The 19413-nt window shown below is 44.4% G+C and overlaps 1 protein-coding gene across 2 annotated transcripts in view; it reads right to left on the bottom strand.

Moving 5' to 3' along the window:
- SMAD9 (SMAD family member 9) overlaps positions 1 to 7522 on the bottom strand; it is a 42829-nt gene extending 35307 nt beyond the window's left edge. For both annotated transcript variants that reach the window (XM_076364240.1, XM_076364242.1), the window contains exon 1: positions 7464 to 7522. The gene's annotated coding sequence lies outside the window, so the exon portion shown is untranslated. The remainder of the gene's footprint in view (positions 1 to 7463) is intronic.
- Between the last annotated feature and the right edge of the window lie 11891 nt (positions 7523 to 19413).

Below are 19413 nucleotides of genomic sequence, written 5' to 3'. Positions count from 1 at the left end.
TACTATGACCAAGCAAAAGAGCCCCTGTCTTCAGGTGCAGCACTAGGCTAACATGGCTACACTGGCTTTGGGCCTTGGGCTCCCTGCATCCTCTGCTTGGGGTAAACCCAAACCAGAGGGCTGGATGTTCTCACCGATTTTTGCCTTTGAAATCTCCCACAATATTTGAAGGCACCCCACAAATTACCACAACCAAAGTCTGTGCAAAAATATGAAACTGGAACAATTTATCACTATGACCTCTCTTTGACTGCACTTCCTTCCTCGGTATTACTTTTTAAAGGAAACCAGCGACTGTGATGTTTATATGGAGTGAACCGCACTGTGTTCCCTGGCTGGGCCACGCCGAAGTTTCTGAGATGTAATCCCACAGGGACACATCCTCTTCTCTGCCCCACGCCCTGCTCCCCGCAGGCAGGAGGAAGACCCATTCACCCAGTCCCTGCCTTATCCCTTCCTGTGGCTGCCTTGCTCAGGCTTAGACTGGCAGCTCTGAGGAAAAGCACCTCTCTCAGCTGCCTTCCTCCTGCAGAGCCAGAAGCTAAGGAGCACACATGCCATGGGGGAGCTCCGAGGACGTATTTGTGGGAGAAGGCAGGAGGCAGTGGGGTATGATGGGGAGGTGCATCAACCTGCTCTGAGGAGCCAGAACGTCTTCTCATGGCTCTGGTTATCCCCATTTTATAGACAGTCGGTCCTGCATTCCTCACATACCCACCATTCCCAGAGAAACTGTAGCAAAGCCCATCGGTGTTTCTAAAAATGGAACTGTTGGAAATACGCAAAAAATAGAGTTCCTGCTTTTAAAATAAACGCTGACTCGTCTCTAATACAAAGCATGCAGCCAAGTGCCTCCAGAACAAACACTTCACAAAGGAAGAAGGGGACTAGAAAAGAATTTCAGCTTCATTGCTGGCCTAAAGTTTATATCCACTCTAATCGGATCCTGTAATCCTCGTTATCAATCACTGGCATTCTTGGAGCCATTCCCAAATACCCATTTTAGGAAAAGGATTTGCTCAGAGTTAGACATTAAGAATGTTGTGAATAAAGATACATCTAAAGAACAATTACTTCACCAAGGATGTGGCGCTCAAGCAAGATGGGAACCTTTCCTGAAAATTTAGTGTTGTAAGTTGTTAGAAAGGAATGCACTTTTGGAACTCTGGTTGTACATTTACAGTGCACACAGGGGAAATGGATAAAGCAAATGTTCTCCTCATGTTATACGGTAGCACATCTCATCTACCTAACAGGAGACCTGAGGGCCAGCTGGGTGAGGTTTAGCACGGTGCCGAATACCTTCATTTCCTGGGCAAACACACAGAACTGACAGGAGGCTGGCTCCCACTGGCAGATCTGTGAGGTCTGATCCCAGCGATGGAAACTCCGGCACCTGGTTCTCCCCATGCAAGGACTGCATCTCATGCTTTTGAGATCTGCTGCCTAGTTGTGCCAGGTATCTAATGCCATAAAGTCAGAGATAATCTGTGACACTGGGAGTTAGCTGGGGAGTCTGTTGCCTCTAAGCACCCCACGTTGACAGGACACCCCCAGCCACACTCCTAGCTGTAGGTTGGCACAGAGGCTCCCTGCCTAACACCCAAGGACCCAGAGAGAGAGAGACACCTGGGAGGTCTGCCTGAAGGGTTACTTACTCAGTTATGGTGTTAACACAGCAGACATCTTTTGCAGAAGATGTAGCATGACACAGCTTGGGAAGTGAAAAATATAGATCAATAGGTCATATAGATCACCAATAAAATACGCAAAAGGAAGAACTTCCAGAAGTGCCTCCTCTCTGACTGACAGCAGGCCTGGAGAGGTAGCAGCAGTACTGCCGGCCACCTCTCCTTCCTCCCAGGTGAGAAAGCCTGTCCAACTGCATATGGGGGGATATGTTTCACACGCAAAAGGCTTTCCATATACATCGTGTTAGCAGTTTTCCATGGAATCACATTAGCATTTCATTGTGTTCAAACCATATCACATTCAAATCTGTTTTTCCTAAAAGGCTTTCGTTGTGTATCACTGTGGGAAATTGCTAATGCAATAAGATTGACATATAGGTTCTCCTACATGAACATCCGCAGTAATCTGTGCTAATTGAGCCCTCAGTGGCTTGTGAAACCCTGCAGGGGGGAGGAAGGGTGGAGCATCCACAGGGCCTACGTCTTGGAAAACTGCAAAAAATAAGAGTGTGGAGGACAGGTAAGCACTAGTATCAGCGTGTTTTATCCATGTAAAGATCTGATTCAGTGGCAGGGATTGCCTTGGACAAGGAGCCAATGCTCCCAAGCAACAGTACTGAGGCATTTTCCATGAAAAATATCTGGATGTGCTTGGACTCTCTATGGAAGTCATTTCACAACAACAGGACTAAGAATAAAAAGAGCAAGAACTTGTCTATCTAGTTCCCTCCTGTGGGGGGAAAGGAGGAGACAGCTGGCCATTCGCAGTGACTTCAGCTGAAGATGTGGGTGCTCGGTTTCTCTGCAAACCAGAACACTTGCTTATGAGATTAAAGAGGCTTCATATGCCTACATTTGAGCCTGGGAGTATAAAACGATTCTCTTTAGCATGTAAGATGATGCCATGCTAACAACCAGCTTCAGAAAACACATCATACTGAGCCAAAGGCAGAAATAGGGCCCTGAGTCTTTAAAAGAAACATATCTCTCTTCTGCAAACCCACCCCAGGAGTCCGAGGAATAGCCATCTCTGCAGGGCTGTTTCTCCCCTTCCTCTTCCCTCCTAGCACTCAGCTCTGCCCCACGCAGCCCCTCCAGCCCAAGACTCCCTAGCAGGTTACCACCAAGAAGCCTTGGTCCCAGCATCAGGCCTGTAGGACATGCAGCAGGGCAGGCATGGGAGCTGCAGGCTGCTGCCTTGCACAGGAATGAATTTTGGTTTCTCTACTCTAGATGTCCCTGTGGAGGCTTCATGCCCTGCGTGAAGTAATTCAAGATCTGTTGATGAGAGAGAGATAAATTAGCTACCTCCTATGTGCTGCAGGGTAAGAAACTGCACGTTGGCAGCTGGGCCAGAGAAATTTGACAGAGACAAGTAGGTTTGGATAGGCCAGGCCAGCAAATAACCATAAGGGAGTCTTGAAAAGCCACATGAACTGCTTGTGCCTCCGGTCAGTTCTGCGCCTACTGGGCAGCGTGTGGGATTGCATCCTGCCACAGGCCTCTGGGTAAATGGTTTTCCGTCAGGTGCCTTGACTTCTGCATCTGTCTTACAGGTACCCTGATGGGGACAGCTTTGTAAAGCACTGTGAACTCTCCTGATGAGGAACGCTGCACAGGAATGCTTAATAAAAAAAGGGGTTTTTGTTAGGAAAGGCATGGCAAGAAAACACACACAAAAAAAGATTAAGTATTGTTGAAATGTACTGAGCTCAGCAGCAGGGTTATTTGCGTTATAAAGGATTCTTCGTTACACGGAGCTTTGCTATTAGCAGACACCACTTTCTGGAAAGGGTACCACCACTGCTGGCTCCCTGCTGGCTCCCTGCCTGCTGTTCTTCACAGCATGGCTGTATGACTGAGTACAACACCAGAACGAACAAACACAAAATAACCGTTATCAAGAAATGACCAATCTTGCTCCTATTGTAGCCAGGTAATGAGGGTGAAAGGCAGCCTGAAGCAGAACAAACTTTAATGACCCGAGGGTCTGTTAATTTTCCTTCCTCCCCATTTCCCTCTTTCAGTGGTCGGCAAGTTTGAGGCCAATAGTTCTGGGGAACTCTGGAAGTGGGGAACATTTTCAAAGCCTAAACAAAGACCAGGTGTACAGAGACACTGCAGAATGGGAGTCTGCATGGAGACGTTTCAGAAAGAAAAGCAAAAGATGCACAATTTTGGCAGGGGTCGTGCTGACTGGGAACAGAACATAGGTGGGAGAAAAGAGCTTGTTGGGAAATGGGAGGTTGCACTATCAAGCTGGAAGGTTGCCACAGTGTGGACTAATGCTTTGGCAGCTGCAAACAAAAGGAAGGAGGAATGTAAGAAGTAACATGAAGAAAAAGTGTCAAGAGACATCTGGGAGCACCAAGACCTGTGAGGAAACAGAAGAGTCAAAGATGATGCTAAGTTTGGCAGAGGGGAGGATGGTGATGCTACTGACAAGGAAAATGAGTGGGAAGGAAACAAGTTCTGGAGAGAAGGATGCGGGAAAGATAAAGCATTTCTCCTCCCAGTCAGAAACAGACCTTGATCTTAATGCTGTCTCAGAAAACCAGAGATCGATTATCAGATTTTCTTCTTCTGTTTTGTTCTGTGTTTTTATGTAGGGGCAACTGCATAAACCGGGAAATTGACTCCACTCCGTGTCCACCTCCACCATGTCCTTGCTGTGCCCTTGTCCAGAAGAGCTGAACCTCAAAGCAAACTGCACATCTTAACCTTACATCTGTTTTAAGACGTTGCAATAGTTCTTGCAGAAACCTGCAAGTGGTCCTGTAGAATGACTAAAAATCACAGGTATCTGCACAAAACTTGGGCAGATAATGTTTCACCTGCATCAATTTAAACGCATACATGTATTAGTCAGGATCTCATAGATCCACTCATTTGCAAAAGCACAGCAAGGTTTTCAGCTGCTATAATAAATACACAGGGCCCTAGACTCTTTAATTCACCTCTTCATCTGTAAAATTCCCACAGTATTAACCACTCAAACATTACAGGCAAAATATAAGATGGGAAAAAATTTGGCATATTTTTGAAAAATTAATTTTATTATGCTGTCTTTAGAGTCTAATGCTTCCTTACAACAAATGTTCTCAAAGACAGTTAATAGGACAGCAATGATTCTCTCAAATTGTCATTGTTATTACTATCTTTTGCTGTTAATGTACAATAACACTAATGATTCTTTATACCTGCCTGCAGCAGGAAACCAGGCAGTCTACCATAACAACCCTTCCCATGTATGTTTTTGCTGTGCTGTTTTCAGTTAAAATATTTATGATGGTTTTTTTTTTCCTTTCTTCCCCATCCCTGTAATTATTATTTGGAAGGGGTATATTGCACAGCAAATGGAATCTCTGTACACTTTCACTATACTTTTTGCAGCAGACAAATTACCCAGAGCATATATATTTTTTCCCTTCTGGCTCCCCTTGTTCTGTTAAGTTTCTTTGAAACAGGGTGCCTAGTACTGCTGATGCTGGGATTACTGTTAGCCAGTATCAGCACCGGTGATAAACGCTAGCTAGTGTTTTGGTTAGAGGTCACTTGTAATTAGTAGTCATTGTCCTTTGAATTTAACAATGGAAAAATAAAACTTTATCAAGACAGATTAGCCTGGCCATCAAAATTACAGCACTTTAGCATTCAGGAGAGAGGATTACATGACACACTATCTCCCAGGCTGATAACAGCAGATAGCTAAGGATTCGAATGCGAGATGCAGAAAGTCTGTAAAAGAATAAAAGGAGAGAAAGGAGGATTAACTGTCCAAATGTTATGTTATACGTTATACTGACACTTCTACACTCCTGTTTTGGTGAGTTTGGCCTCGTCTTGTACCCACTGAAGGCAATATGGGGCACTACTACCAGCTTCCATGAGAGCAGCTTCCAAACCAAAGGTTCCAAACCCAGTTCCTCTACACACATCCCCACCTTCTGCAGATATTTGGCAAGTGTGTGCGTGCCTCTTAGCCTTGGGCAAGTGTGTTAATAAAATATTAATACTCAACTTCTTCACAAAGTTGTGCAGTTGACAGCGTTGTGCGTATTCGTTTCAGTTGCTGCACGTAAATAAAAGTTTCTCTCTCCAACTCCTACCAATTTACAAATCCTGACTATCATAAGGATTCATGATAAAATACACTTGACCCTTACTCCAGTCATTTTTGCAGAATTAGTGTTTATCAGCTTATGTGTGAGTGAACAAAGTGAAGAAGAAAATGTTTTTAACTCCATCCCAAAGGACAGGCGAGAATGGGAACTACTGCCAAACTCAGTAAATACAATACAATGTATCCTTCTTGATACAGCTCACTTTAAATATATTTTTGGGCATGTTTATTTTAGCTACTATGTCAAATTAACTCAGTATTAAAAAAAAAACCAAATGCAAACATCCCCAGCCTCTGCTTTAAAATCTAACAGGAAGCAAACATGAACCAGCCAGACACTGGTACTTATCAAATCTGAAAGAAGGGAGTTGTCTGGCCGGATTAAAACGGATGAGGTTTGTTTGAGTGATGACATTTGTCCTACCATTGCTGAGGGGAAGAATTTTGCAGTGCTTTCTTCAGCTTCTACTCCTGAAGATGAGAAGATTACTCCTACCGCACAAATACATGCACGTATAAAGATGCACATTTCCACACATTGGAGATACAAAGTACTGAAACTTGCATTATCTGCAGCGTCCTTCCCAAACCACCACGGACTTGAATACATTCCCAAGCCGTGCACATCATTTCCCACTTCTGCCAAGGGAGTGCTCATTCACTGAAAAGTTGACCATTCTGGGCTGAAAATTTTTTTCACTAATTTATAAAACTCAAGTAATTAACAGCGCGCGCATGTGTGTGTGCATGCGCACGCATCCATGTGTGTGTCATTTATTTTTATTCCCACTAATGCCTCTTTTAAAGCAGACCTGGCTAGCATCAAATAAATTCACCCATAAAATCAAAGTAGGAAAACACAAAGTTACGGCACAATATCCGAATTGTTACAAATGAGACGAACTTTGAATTCCCTCCACTTAGAGCTGCCCGGGCATGGAGATAAAATTACAATAATTCATAATTTGCCATATCGAGGGCTATTGTTTTTGGAAATGTTGGTTACTTGCTAACAAGTAACGTTTTAACTTCAGAGCCAAAAAAAAGAGAGTCCCCGTTTCTAGCTGGAATAGAAACCCAAATCCCAGCAATTCTGCTCCGTTTTGCTGGGCAGCGTGTCCAGGAGCGGGATTTCTTGAACAGAAAATAACCTCTGAAAGGAAAAGTATTTCCAAACGTGTCATGTGGGTTTTTGTTGTTTTGTTGGGGTTTTTTTTCCCTCCTACTTAAACGAGAAGGAAAGAAATCCTAACAGCGGGAAGACTTGTCAGCGTTTAGCCATCCATAAAAACGTTTTTTTCCCCGCGCTCCTCCTTTCGCTCGCAGTCCTGGCGTCGGGTTGTCTCATCGAGCCGCTGCCCCAGCCCCAGCCCCCGCCCGCACACCGCCCCAGCGCAGCGGGGCCGGGGCTGGCAGCCGCGGGGACACCGGCCCGGGGCGCCGCCGGGGCTGCCCCGCTGGGCGCACGGGGGGATGCTGCGGCCCGCCGCCGCCCCGGCACCCGGTGCGGCTCGGAACGGCGCGGGGAAGGATGCGGAGCAGCCCCGGCGGGAAGTTTGGGGCGGCGGCGGGACCGTCCCCCGTCCCCCCTGTCTCACCCCCCCCCCCCCCCGCCTTCCCGGGACGCGGCCGGGACCCCCGGTTCTTACCTGCCACCGGGCGCGGGCTGGGGTCTCGGCGCGCCGCGGGCGGGAGCGGGGCTGCAGCTGCGCGGCGGCGGCGGGGCCAGGGCGCAGCGGCAGCGGCAGCGGCAGCAGCAGCCCCGGCCGGCGTCAGTCAGGCGGGAGCCGCCAGCCTGTATTAGTGCGCCGGGCTGGACCGCGGCCAGCAGCGCCGCTGCCGCTGGCCCGCCCCTGCGCCCCCCCCGCTGCGCCGCCGCGCGCTCACACACACACGCGCACACACACACACACACACACACACACGCACACACACACACACGCACACTGCACTCCTCCGCACCCACACACGCCGTTCACCCCACCACACGCTGCCCCCCCCCCCCCGAGCTCACCCCCACCACAGACGTTGAGTTCACCCCCTCGAACACACGGGCACGGTCGCCCCCTTCACGGAGTTCACCCCACGGCACAGAGACACACCCACACAGACAGAATCCACCCTTCACACCCCTGTCTCACACACAGCTCACCCCCCCCACCCCGCCCCCGTCACACACACACACACACGCGCTCACACTCGCCCCCAGCCCGGCGTCCCGCGGGAGGGCAGCCGCCTCAGGCGCCGCCATTTCTCCGCCCCGCGGCTCCCTGCTGAGGGGGCGCCCTGATCCCTGCCCGGCCCGGCGCGGCTCAGGGCCCGACGCGAGGCTGGCGGCAGAGACCGGGCCTGGGGCTGTGTGGGGTCGGCGAGGCTTTTGTACGTGACCGCCGGGGCCGCCCTGGGGCAGAGCCTCTGCCCGGTGCCTCCACAGCCAGCCCTTTGCCTGTGGACCCTCACACAAGCCTCCGAGCACCCGAGGACAGCCACAGTGGCCAAACGGGGCGTGGGGCAGCTTCACCTCTGTCCTGCACCACTCTGGGTGATGCTGACCCGGCTTTTGGACACAGGGGACAAACTTCAGCTGTGGAGAGAGGCTGGGAAGATGCCCCTCTGGGGCGGCTGGACAACTGCAGAGGGATTTGGGGGCCAGGCTGCGCCTTCCTACACCGGGCTGTGTAGAGGCCACCAGCTCTCCCCAGGTGTGCCCTCAGCTTCTCCGCCTGGACCCCATACCAGGGCTGTCACCTGCATGGGGTGTTCTACAGAAATCCCCTTTGTCCGGTATTTGCACCAGTGTTTGGCGTCATGGCAGCCAGCTGCTGGGGTGCCACTGGCTGCAGAGTCAGTGTCTTGAATTTGCTGTCCTGAAAATCTTCCTGGCAATTTTGTGAGCCAGCCTCCATTTAGCTTTTAACTGCAATGCAAAAAAAAAAAAAAAAAAATTTGTAAATAGGGTTAGTAATACCTGCACAGGATTTTTGAATGGTCCCATCAGTTCATGGGACTGGTCAGAGAAAAGCAAACTGCAGCTGTTATTGGTAAGCAGATGTATTTTCTGCTCTAGGTACTACCTATTAAACCCTCATATTACCTATGAATAACCATTTCTAGCTATGTAGCTAGCTGTAATAAGGAGGGGCTGAAAGAGAAATATCAGGAAAGTCAAGTGGCTTCAAGGACACTGGAAATAAAAGGTACTTGTGAAACTGGGGCTCTAGGCAGTGCTAGGAATAGGTACCAGCTGAACCTGACCCTGGTTGCATTGAGGGGGTCCAGTTAAATTGCACTGAGCCTTTTGAGGTCAATCAATAAATGTGATTAAAGATACCATCCTGCTGACATTTTTGCCAAATTTTTTTACATTGTAAAACATGACAGAAAAGCTAATGTTGTTTGAGTAGACATCAAAAAGCCACAATGGAATTTTAGCTCCACAGCGCAAATTTATGGAGGCATGTGTGTGTGAGGATTTGTGGTGGAACAGAGAGATACAGTGTAACGCCCTGAATACCTCTGTTCCCCACTTTGGCCCCAAACGTCTTAAAATACCAGCGGCTCCCCCACTGCTGTCTCGCTTCTTCTATAGGAGACTTCTCGACAGATGAGTGGCAAAAGAGATGCTGATATTTATAAATCACTGTAAACATTTATAAAGTGCCAATCACACATTCTAACTCAGCATGACTTGAGATTTTATATCCATAATGCTGTTTATTTTTAACTTACATACTTAAGACATCACACTGCAAATGCTATACACGTGGACAGTTAGGGTGGCTCGGCTGAGGTGTGGTGTGTAACTTACTGAGACATGGCTCTTGATCATGAATCCGAGGGCTCTCAGTTCTGCTGGGTCTCACTGCATCTCTTTCAGGTGTTGAAACTCCAGTTTCTCGTGCCTCTGCTCACAGCTGCTGCCGCCAGCAAAGAGGTGGCGGGACAAAGTGGGTCTATACTCTCGCCTCCCTGGTGCACAGCCTGCTGTGCTATCTCCAGCCCATCTTCGTTGGCAGGGTGAATTAAAGTGCCGATTCTGCTACTGGAGCAATCCCAACCAGTGGGGGATAGCGGCAGAGCCACTGCCTAGATTTATCAGTCATTTCCTAAATCTTTACTTTGATAATAGCTTCAAGTTAAATAGGCATAAACGATTTGTGAAATGACTGAATTGCATTCGTATTTGTGTGGTGCCAATTTTAACTGCACCATTTTGAAAAAGTACAGCTAAAAGAGATCACATGGATATATATATTACTGGAGTTTGATATACTACAGATTGTACAGCGGGGAACACTTTTTTGCATACAGTTGTATTTCAGATCATGGGCCATGTGTGCGTAGCTGTTTTATTACCACAGCTGAATATATGCTGGCGTTACCTGTGATCTGCTAAACCTACTGAACTATGTATCTTCTCAGGAGCAGGGCTCATATGTTCCACCTCTCGTTTCCCCTCTCTCCATGCACACTTTCAGACCCATCCCTGAGTCCAAATCCTCGTCCGTGTAGCTTTCAAAGCCTGTGCCCTCGCTGTAAGGCTCCACTCTCCCCTCCTCCTGCTGGCGTGACTCATCACCTGTCACTCCTCTGCACCGCCTGGGCTCCGCTAATTCCATTTCTCATTTGCCATTATCCCTCTGGAGTGCCTCATTTCCCATCCTGCCCCTTCTAAGTGCAAACGCCCTCCCTTAGCCTGCACACAGTGTAACTTTCCTTCTCAAATCCCATCCTGTAAAACACAGACCAACCTTCTTTACTTATAAACCAAAACCTGATCTGAGAGTATTCTCCTTTTTTTGGTCTGTATTTTGTCTTTTTATGCTGGATAGCTCTGTAAAGAAAATCATCAATGAAAGGATATGTAGAAAATAGTAAAAACTGGATGTAGCTGTAAAAGGGAAGGTTTCTAATTTCTTTTAGCACTGAAACTGTGCAAAACACATAGAATAACATGAATTTTCCACTTGGAGGGAACTGCAAGTTCCTAAGAGCTGTAAATATATCGACTCTGTATGTACTGCTCCAGGGCTCCAGTGAAGTACTGGCACTGTCCACCACTGAACAAGAAATAGCTGTTAAAACAGCAATGTCATATGCTGCACGATGGAGATACCTCAAACAGCTCCAAGAGAGCTGGCGCGGGCACTAGAAGACTTCTAGCCACAGCATCATGGATTTACTCTCTGAGTTACATTTTCCTCATGGGCTTTCTTTAGGCAAAGACACAGCAGGCACTTGCCTCTGGCAGCAGATTCTTGGGAACAGCAACATAGCTGTGGTTCTGCTGCCCGCTTTGCCTGCGCCAGAGCCCTGGAAAGCGAGGGCTGTTCCTGTATCGCAGGGTGGAGTCAGACATGCAGGGCAGCATTGCCGGGAAGGAGAAGCTGACTATTCAAGCAGCAGCAATCACCATCTCGCTCCCTCAGTGGGTGCATGAACAACGAGCCCAAACCCTGCCAGGATGCCTAGCTCGACACCTTTTGCTCCCCTTCCCAGGGTAGGACTGGGCCAGCCCCAACCCCTCACCCTTCGGTTTGGCTAAGTTTGACGTTGCTTGTGCTGTCTAGAAGCTTGGAGCTTGCTCAGTTTACCCTGCTTCTTATTCACAGGCAGTTTGGGTATCTCAATGTCTAACTAAGGTCTGAACAGTTTGGACACATCTGTATCAGGTTTAACAATAAACACTTGAACCATCAGGGAGTCTTCTGTCACACGCCTTTTCCAGCACAAGCAGGATAAAACATTTGCTCCATACAAACATGTTTCATGCTACTCCCATCAATTTCCTGCATGTTTGGAGCTTAAGATGCTAGTTCTCAGAAGAAAAACAGGTGGAAAAAGCAGCTGCAGTCTTGTGCAACATGTTGGTGAATGCAGCATTGCAGAGGCTGTGCTGGGCAGCTGGGTTCTGTTCCCTCACAGCAAAGGCATTAGAATTGCTCATCTCACTACTCTCTGCTTCAGACTCTAAAAGTGAAGCTATAAATTCAAAGAGGCAGAAGAAGGAGGTAGGCAGGCAGGTTTGGAGAGGCATGCCTAAAGGGAGAGAAGGAAAACAGGGAATCAGCAGTAGAGTGGTCGTGTAACAAGGAGCACCTGGGAAGACTGTAAAGCAATAGTTCAGAAATACTGGGAGACATAGAGGTGAGCAGGCTGAGTGGCTTCATATACTGCCACCAGAATGTGGATTCTGTCCCTTTGGGTCAGACGACCAGTAAGATCTAAAATTTATCATTTAGCTTCATGGCACTTTTCATCCAGAGTTGAAAGAGATGTCAAGAAGTGAATGAGCACACTGTGATATGGACAAATTAACTTAAAACATTCTTGGTAACTTTCAATTACCAACCGAAAAAGACTCAGAAAAACATTTGAACTGGCCAGGTTACTACAGTTTTTAGAATTGGAAAGGAAAATTTTCTACCTAGCACTGTAATTGAGCTAAAGATTTTTGTTATTGTGTGTATGTAAGTACCTGCCGAAGCAGCTGCACAAGAATAAAGTCACATTATTTGTGATTACAGATTTTGGGGGCAAATTCTGCTCTGAGCTACAAGAACATAAATTTTAAGTAATTCCAGTGAAATTTGTCATCATCTTATCCCTTGGTTTTTTCCCTTTTCTTTAATCCACATACAAAGACTTGACTTTAATCTACCAAGGTTTTTAATACATTGAGATCCAGCTACCTGTCTTGTTACTTGTGATGAGTTTGTTCTCTGCTGCAGAGAATAAGACTCTGAAATCATAGAATCATAGAATCATTAAGGTTGGAAAAGACCTCTAAGATCATCGAGTCCAACCGTCAACCCAACACCACCATGCCCACTAAACCATGTCCCTAAGTGCCTCATCTACACGTCTTTTAAATACTTCCAGGGATGGGGACTCAACCACTTCCCTGGGCAGCCTGGTCCAATGTTTAACCACTCTTTCAGTACAGAAAGTTTTCCTCACGTCCAATCTAAACCTCCCCTGGCACAACTTGAGGCCATTTCCTCTCGCCCTATCGCTAGTTACTTGGGAGAAGTACGCTCAGAAATGCTCAGAACAATATGACTGTTGGGATGTCTGTTTATTCCAAGAGATGTGGACCGATGTTTGAAGTATGAGATCTTCCCATTGACAGAGTTTATTGCTTCCTCCTCAAAACTATGAGACCATGTGGAGGAAGAGGACAGAGACAACCTACTTTTGCACTTGTTGTTCCTTTTGCATAACAATGTTGATGACTTAGTAAACCTTAGAGTTTACTAGGCTCTAAGCTCTAGAAGGATTCTGTTTCTATTCTTTTTAGCCGGCACTGGCTGAATTGTGTAGTAAGAAATCACTTCCCTGCTGTTTGCTTGACCTGGCTGAAATATTTATGTGCCTCAGTCTCAGCTGGCATTGGTCCAAGAACCGCTGTAATCCCCTGCCTTCACTTCACCTTCTGAACTTCACACCTAACATCGGGAAGAATCAGATGAACTGTCAGCCATTTCAGCTGAGTCCACTCTTTATCTTACTAGCCTGAACAGTTTTCTTGTTGAGGATTTGCTTGGATGAAAAGAAACAGTATGGAAAAGAAACAGTACGCAAAGATTCATAAACAATAAGAATGAACCACTGTCCTCTGACTTCACACATACCCAGAGGTCCCAGGGTTTCCCTGAACTTTGGCATCAAAGCCAATAGCTATGGTTGAGCTAGAGCAAATCTTCTGGAAAAACATAGATTTTGAAATCTTTAGTGATGGAAAATCCATTACAAGTTTTGCTGTGTTGTTCCATGGTTATGTTTATCCTTGCTGTAAAAAAAAAAGTAATTTTTCTAGCTTCAGATTCTAGCAATTTGATCTTATATCTTTACACACGAGGCTAAAAGCTCATTATTACTACATGTCTGTCCCTTTACAGCCTGTGCTTATGCTACTTTTTCCTTCACACACTTGAAAATGGCCCTTAAGTATCAGGTGATTAAGTCATCTTAAGAGTTGCTGGGCTCTCCTTTGAGCCCTTTCCAAATTCTCAACGTCTTTTTGAATTGTGGACATCAAGAACCCAGGGTTCTCCAGCTCTACCAGGCATCAGGGGACATACATGGAGCTCAGCCAACTTTGTTAGCCGTATTTATTATGTCTGTATTTCAACCTATGGAGATCATATTAGCATTTTAATAACTTTGGCTCTTGCTGAGATGATGCCCAAGATCTCTTTAGATTCCAGATTAGACTCCCCATCTTCTCATACCTCTGCCTGCACGTCACCTTATTTTTGAATGTGCAGAAACATGCACTGTTTTCTTGCACCAGGCTTACAAGTAAGTACCGGAGTAACTTCCCTGTGGATGGCAGGGGAGTCCCTCCCGCTGAAGAGCAGATTAGGCAAAAATCAGTCAGAACAGTTGGTCCTTCCTTGGAAATGGGGAGGGATGGAGTGACCTTGGGGTCCTCACCTGCCCTATTGACAATCTAACTACATCATCCCTTGATTTTTTTTCTCTCCCCTTTTTACCAATGCCATAATTTGTGTCATTGGCAAAATTCTCAGTAACAACTTCGTAGTTTGTTCTGCGCCACGGTTAAAAACATAGTTAAATACTGCAAGGTCAAGAAATGATCTCTTTGGGCCCTCATTAAAAACCCATCAGGTTGATATAATTTTCCCCATTTATGGTGACATTTTCAGACCTAGGAACTAGTCAGTTTTTAATCAATTTAGAATAATGCAAATTCAATACAGCTTACATTAATTTCCTAATTAAAATGTCAGGTAGCGTGAAGCTGAATACCTCTGAAAAGTCTGTAATATCAAACCCATTTCCTTTACCAGCTAAACTTTTAATTCAGTTTTAATTTCACCTGATATTTTTGTTGACTGGTGGTACTTACATTGTCCTCCCTTAGTTCTTTAGTGACTATGACCTCTGTAAAATGTTCCACTGGTTTATCTGAAATTGCTTTTAGCTCTGAAAGATCTCTAATTATACCACCCATTCCATATGTCTCTTTACAAATGCTGGCATAGTATTAGCTGTCTTCTACTTTAATGTTCCCAGCCTTCCAAAATCTGTTGAAACAACGTGTGAGGGTCAGAGAGCTCCTTGATGCTCACATTTAAAATTCTTAAGAGCAAGGTGTCAGGATGTGATGATTAAAAAATGTCTTAAGTTAGGATTTGCTTTTTAACATTGTCTTCAGTTATTGTTAAATTAGAAAATATGTTATTACCTCGCAGTATAAGTAATGTATCATTTCACTTTTTTTTCCAGATACTTTTTGAAGTATCTGCCTTTGCCTTATTATTCACAGTTCTCTCATTTCCACCTGGTATGGCTACAAATCGTTGTTTGAATTACTTTAATTTCTGGGATGCTTAACTCCTTTCTTACTGTTAATTCTGCTAACTACGGATTTCTCCTCCTTTTGTTTCCATTATTATTATTTTTTATAAAATCTCTATTTCTGTCTCCCGCATTTTATAGAATATATTTGCATTCATACCCCTTCTGAGTCCGTCTGTTCTCTGTTAACCAGAATAGCCTCTGTTCTCAGTTGGACTGTGGTTTTTAAAGCATCTCCTAGAATGTTTTAAGCAATTCCTAATTACTCTTCCCTTTTCTATTTATTTTCTTTCTTTTTAGCTGATTTAGCTTTTAACTGTTTTCAGCTTTGTGAGATTGGGTTGCTTTGTTGTTTTTTTTTAAATTACCAAGAACATGTATAGCTGTCTGAACCATCTTTTGGTCACACATCACAAACGCAATCAAGTCACGATACCTTGCACTAAAGCAATCTCTTTAATTTAGTGACAGATTTCTCAACCAGTCAAGACTGAGTCTGAAGTCTAACGCATATTCCTTTCATGTTAGATGCTGAATTTTGGGGGCTAGGGAAGCCATCCTTAGTGAGCAGAACTTTTCACAAGGAATTATTGACCTGACAGGATATTCTTCCTGACCCTTCCTGAAAATACATTTAAAAGTGAGTCCGTAGAGAGGTTTTTCACTTGGCCATGTTATCAATGAAGAAGAGGTATGAAGAAGATCAGCATGTTTTGGAAATATTAAGAGTGGCGTCACCTTAACCTGCTAATTTCAGTTCTTGTGGGCCTTTTTCCATTTGAAACTCAGCTTAAACAGTTCCATCTATAGAAGTTTGGTGCAAAATAGAAACAAAATACTTTTGTCTTTATAATGTTAAGGGATGGGCACATGGAATCATTACCTTAGTCGCCTGTGAACTTCTTAATACTTCTCACCATGTTTTATCTTCATAAACCAGACATAGCGCAGCAGCGATCCCTAAAAAGCCCTTGCGTGTTGTGTTTATTTAGAAGGTATGGTTATTTGGATCCTCACATGCTTATGTGGTTTCTTCATATTCTTGCTGTAGAAAGGGGAAAATAATGGTCACAACAACAGGCCAGTTAACTTTTTTGGTTTTTTTTTCCCTTTTTTCATGGACTTACTACCTCATTAACAAAAGTCTCAAAACAGAGACTGTAAAGATGTGTTTCACTTTCTGAGAAAGCCCATCTTGGAATGTCATTTGAAACTCTCTTCACTAAATGGTGTCCTTGGACTTTCCTCTCCGGATGAAAACATGAAAAGATGTTCGCAATTAATGTTGATGGCAAACATCTTCTTAATAATGTTTTATTTTAAAACACTCCAATGGTTTAAACAAAGACAGTATATATGCCTTCCGGCAGCAGGGGGGGGAAGACATCTTTATAAACTAGACTATTTAAAACTCAAATTATAATGAGAGGGAAAAAAACCTCAGTGATATTTGACAGACAAGAACGTTGTACCGATAAGCACAGCTTATTTGTTCAGTGTTGGCATTAAAGCAGGATGCAGTTGAGTAGAAGGGAAAATGCCATTTGTATTAGAAAACCCACTGTATTTTAATTAAAAACTTGATTTATATGGATCAGATTTATCTGTATTTTCACTATCTGTTAGAATTAAAAAGAGCCTCATAAACTTATAGTTGCTTCAAGCAATAGGGGTCAAGCAATGCATCATTTTACCATGTGTTTGCTTTAAAACAAGTTGGGGACCGACTGAATATTTTGCCTAGGGGTTCCAAGAAGAAAACTGTTGCGCTTCAATCCACTCCTTGCAAATACGTTAATAGCAGTTGTCTTGGAGATCATGAAGTTATTACTACTCCGCAGGACCAGTAGCAATGGTCTGTTTGGAGGTCTGTGCCTTTCAAAGGGAGATGCATTTGGTAATTTATGCCCTGACTTAAATTTGACTGCAGTTCATGGGAACTACCACCATTTTCAGTAAGTTATAGATCAAGCAGTTATTGAGTAAGGATTGCAAGACTAAGCATGTGATAAATTCACTCCCCTGGGAATCACCTGGCACCAAATACCAGGCCTCACATTTAATCAAGTTATCAGAGAAGCTGAATTACATGAAAATCTGTTTTACCGAGTATCAGTTCAGTAACTATTTGTTAGACATGCAAAATGTACAAATCTTAAAAAATGTTTTTATACCTACAAACATTTTTCAACCCACTCAATGCCTACGACAAATACTTTGAGATAGCACATTAGTCTTACAGCTTCTAGTCTTACCATAAAAAAAAAAAGAAATAGGGGGAGAAGAAGCTGTTTTCCTAGGGAGGAAAATAGATCAACATTTAAAGATGTGCTGCTAAAATATATCTCTAGGTATATCACTATATGAACTTCGGACAAAGAAGTATTTATTCCTTAAGTCAGAAAGCAGCTGTTTATTTTCTAGAATCTTACGATATTTGCATTACAGGGATGTACAGTGGTGCATATACTGTTGCCTTTTTATGATGTCTCTTCATCTTTTTCCACCTTTCAGTCCATATTCCAGGAAAATTTCCTCATTCCTTCCACAGGGACATCTGCCCAACGGAGTGTAAAATAAACCTTTTTTTTATGTTGTTTTGTGGCTTCCGAAGTTTTACTTCCCTCCATCACAAGACTTAAAGGCACCATATTCTACAAACTAACACATTTAGATTCAGTGAAACCCTATGTTACTGCACACTAATGAAATAATGAGAAATGTAATTAAAGTCACTACTATAATAACATCTTATCGGAATGCACAATGAAGATAAACTTGCTTATTCCAGAGACAGAGGGCTTATTGCATAGGAAGCAGTTTGTTCTGATGGATTCTTTGATCTACAACCGGTATCTTTGTTAACTGGAGGGGTGGGGAAGGGCTTGGTATATATTGCCACATTTTCCTTCAGCTGCCAAGGGAAGAATAACTAAAAATAAGGGGGGCTTCAGGATCAAAGAAATGGAAAAAGTTACGCTGCCTAGTGAACCCGCTGAGGGAAAAAGTTTTTAAAAAGATCTTCATTAGTAAATATTTAGAAGGCACAGATGTTGAATAAACACCTCATTTAGCTACAGACTTCAGCAGAACAATTACTGTATAAAAAAAATCAGAAGACTCAAAAGAAAAATAAAACTAGCTTGGTGGCAAGTATGTAAACTGTGTATAGAAACACCACAACTATGCACAAGGTATCAGGTTTTCTTCATACAGGGCAAGAAATTACTCTGACTCATCTCTCCAAATTTTGTACATGAATGAGACTGGATGGCAACTGAAAGCCTCAGAGACATTTCAGAAGTCAGTCCCTGGGAACGGGGTGAGATAGTTTCAGCATACTAGCCCTTGGCACTGTGTATCTCAAACTGGGACATTCAGCTAGCTCCAGTCCCTTCCAAAGGAGGCACTAACAAGCGCAGGGAAATAAAGAAGAAAAGGAGTGATTTCTTTTTTCTGCTTAAGGCTTGCCAAAGCTAGAGCACAGCATTAATAGTTTATCCCAAATACTTAAACACTCAGTGCGTGGGTCCGCGTTTGCAGAGTCCAAGTGGAAATGACTCAGCATGCAAAAAAGAAAAAGAGCAGGCTGCCCTGTTGTAATTCACATAATTAAAGTATTCTGCCTAAGTGCATTACATCTCCCCACACACATCAAAGGCTTGTGTTTCCTCAAATTCTCCATTTACATTCAGGGAAGCCAGAGTTCTTAAGCTCTTACGAGAGAGAAAATATGATGTGGCCTGGGCATCAATGCCATGGTGTGGATAACAAATCACAGCACTCTGTAAAATACCAGGTCCCAAGCAAAGATGCCTTATATTTAATATACACTGCAGCAGTGCCACAACTCAGTTACCCTTTGCTGTACTAAGGGCTGTATGTCTAATTCAGTTTGTACGTTAGCCTGTATTGACGTGCCTGCAATAGGACACCTAGGTCCTTTAATGGTCTAGACCACCGGCAGCCCAGCTGTGTAGGAAAACTAGATTGCAGGTGTTAAGGAATCGGCACAGGAATTTATGTCCTAGCTGGCAGATTTTAAAGGCTTTCTGGGGTAAGTGATTTTTGGTTTACTTGGTTTTTGAAGGTTGTGTGTGGAAGTCCTGGGAAATGGAGGGCTGACCAGAAGGCTGGCACTTCTGAGGTGTATGGGGCAAGGGCCTGCTGTGCTGACGTTGGTATTTGGATAGGGCTACCCTCTTCTCCTGTGGGGTTAGGTAAAATCAATGAAGACTTTCTTCACCAGCATGTGTGAGGTATTTGCTGTCT

Source organism: Aptenodytes patagonicus, chromosome 1 (assembly GCF_965638725.1).
Source record: "Aptenodytes patagonicus chromosome 1, bAptPat1.pri.cur, whole genome shotgun sequence".
NCBI classification, from domain to species: Eukaryota; Metazoa; Chordata; class Aves; order Sphenisciformes; family Spheniscidae; genus Aptenodytes; species Aptenodytes patagonicus.
The sequence above is the reverse complement of the archived record's forward strand: the minus strand, read 5'-3'. Positions and strand labels throughout refer to the sequence as shown.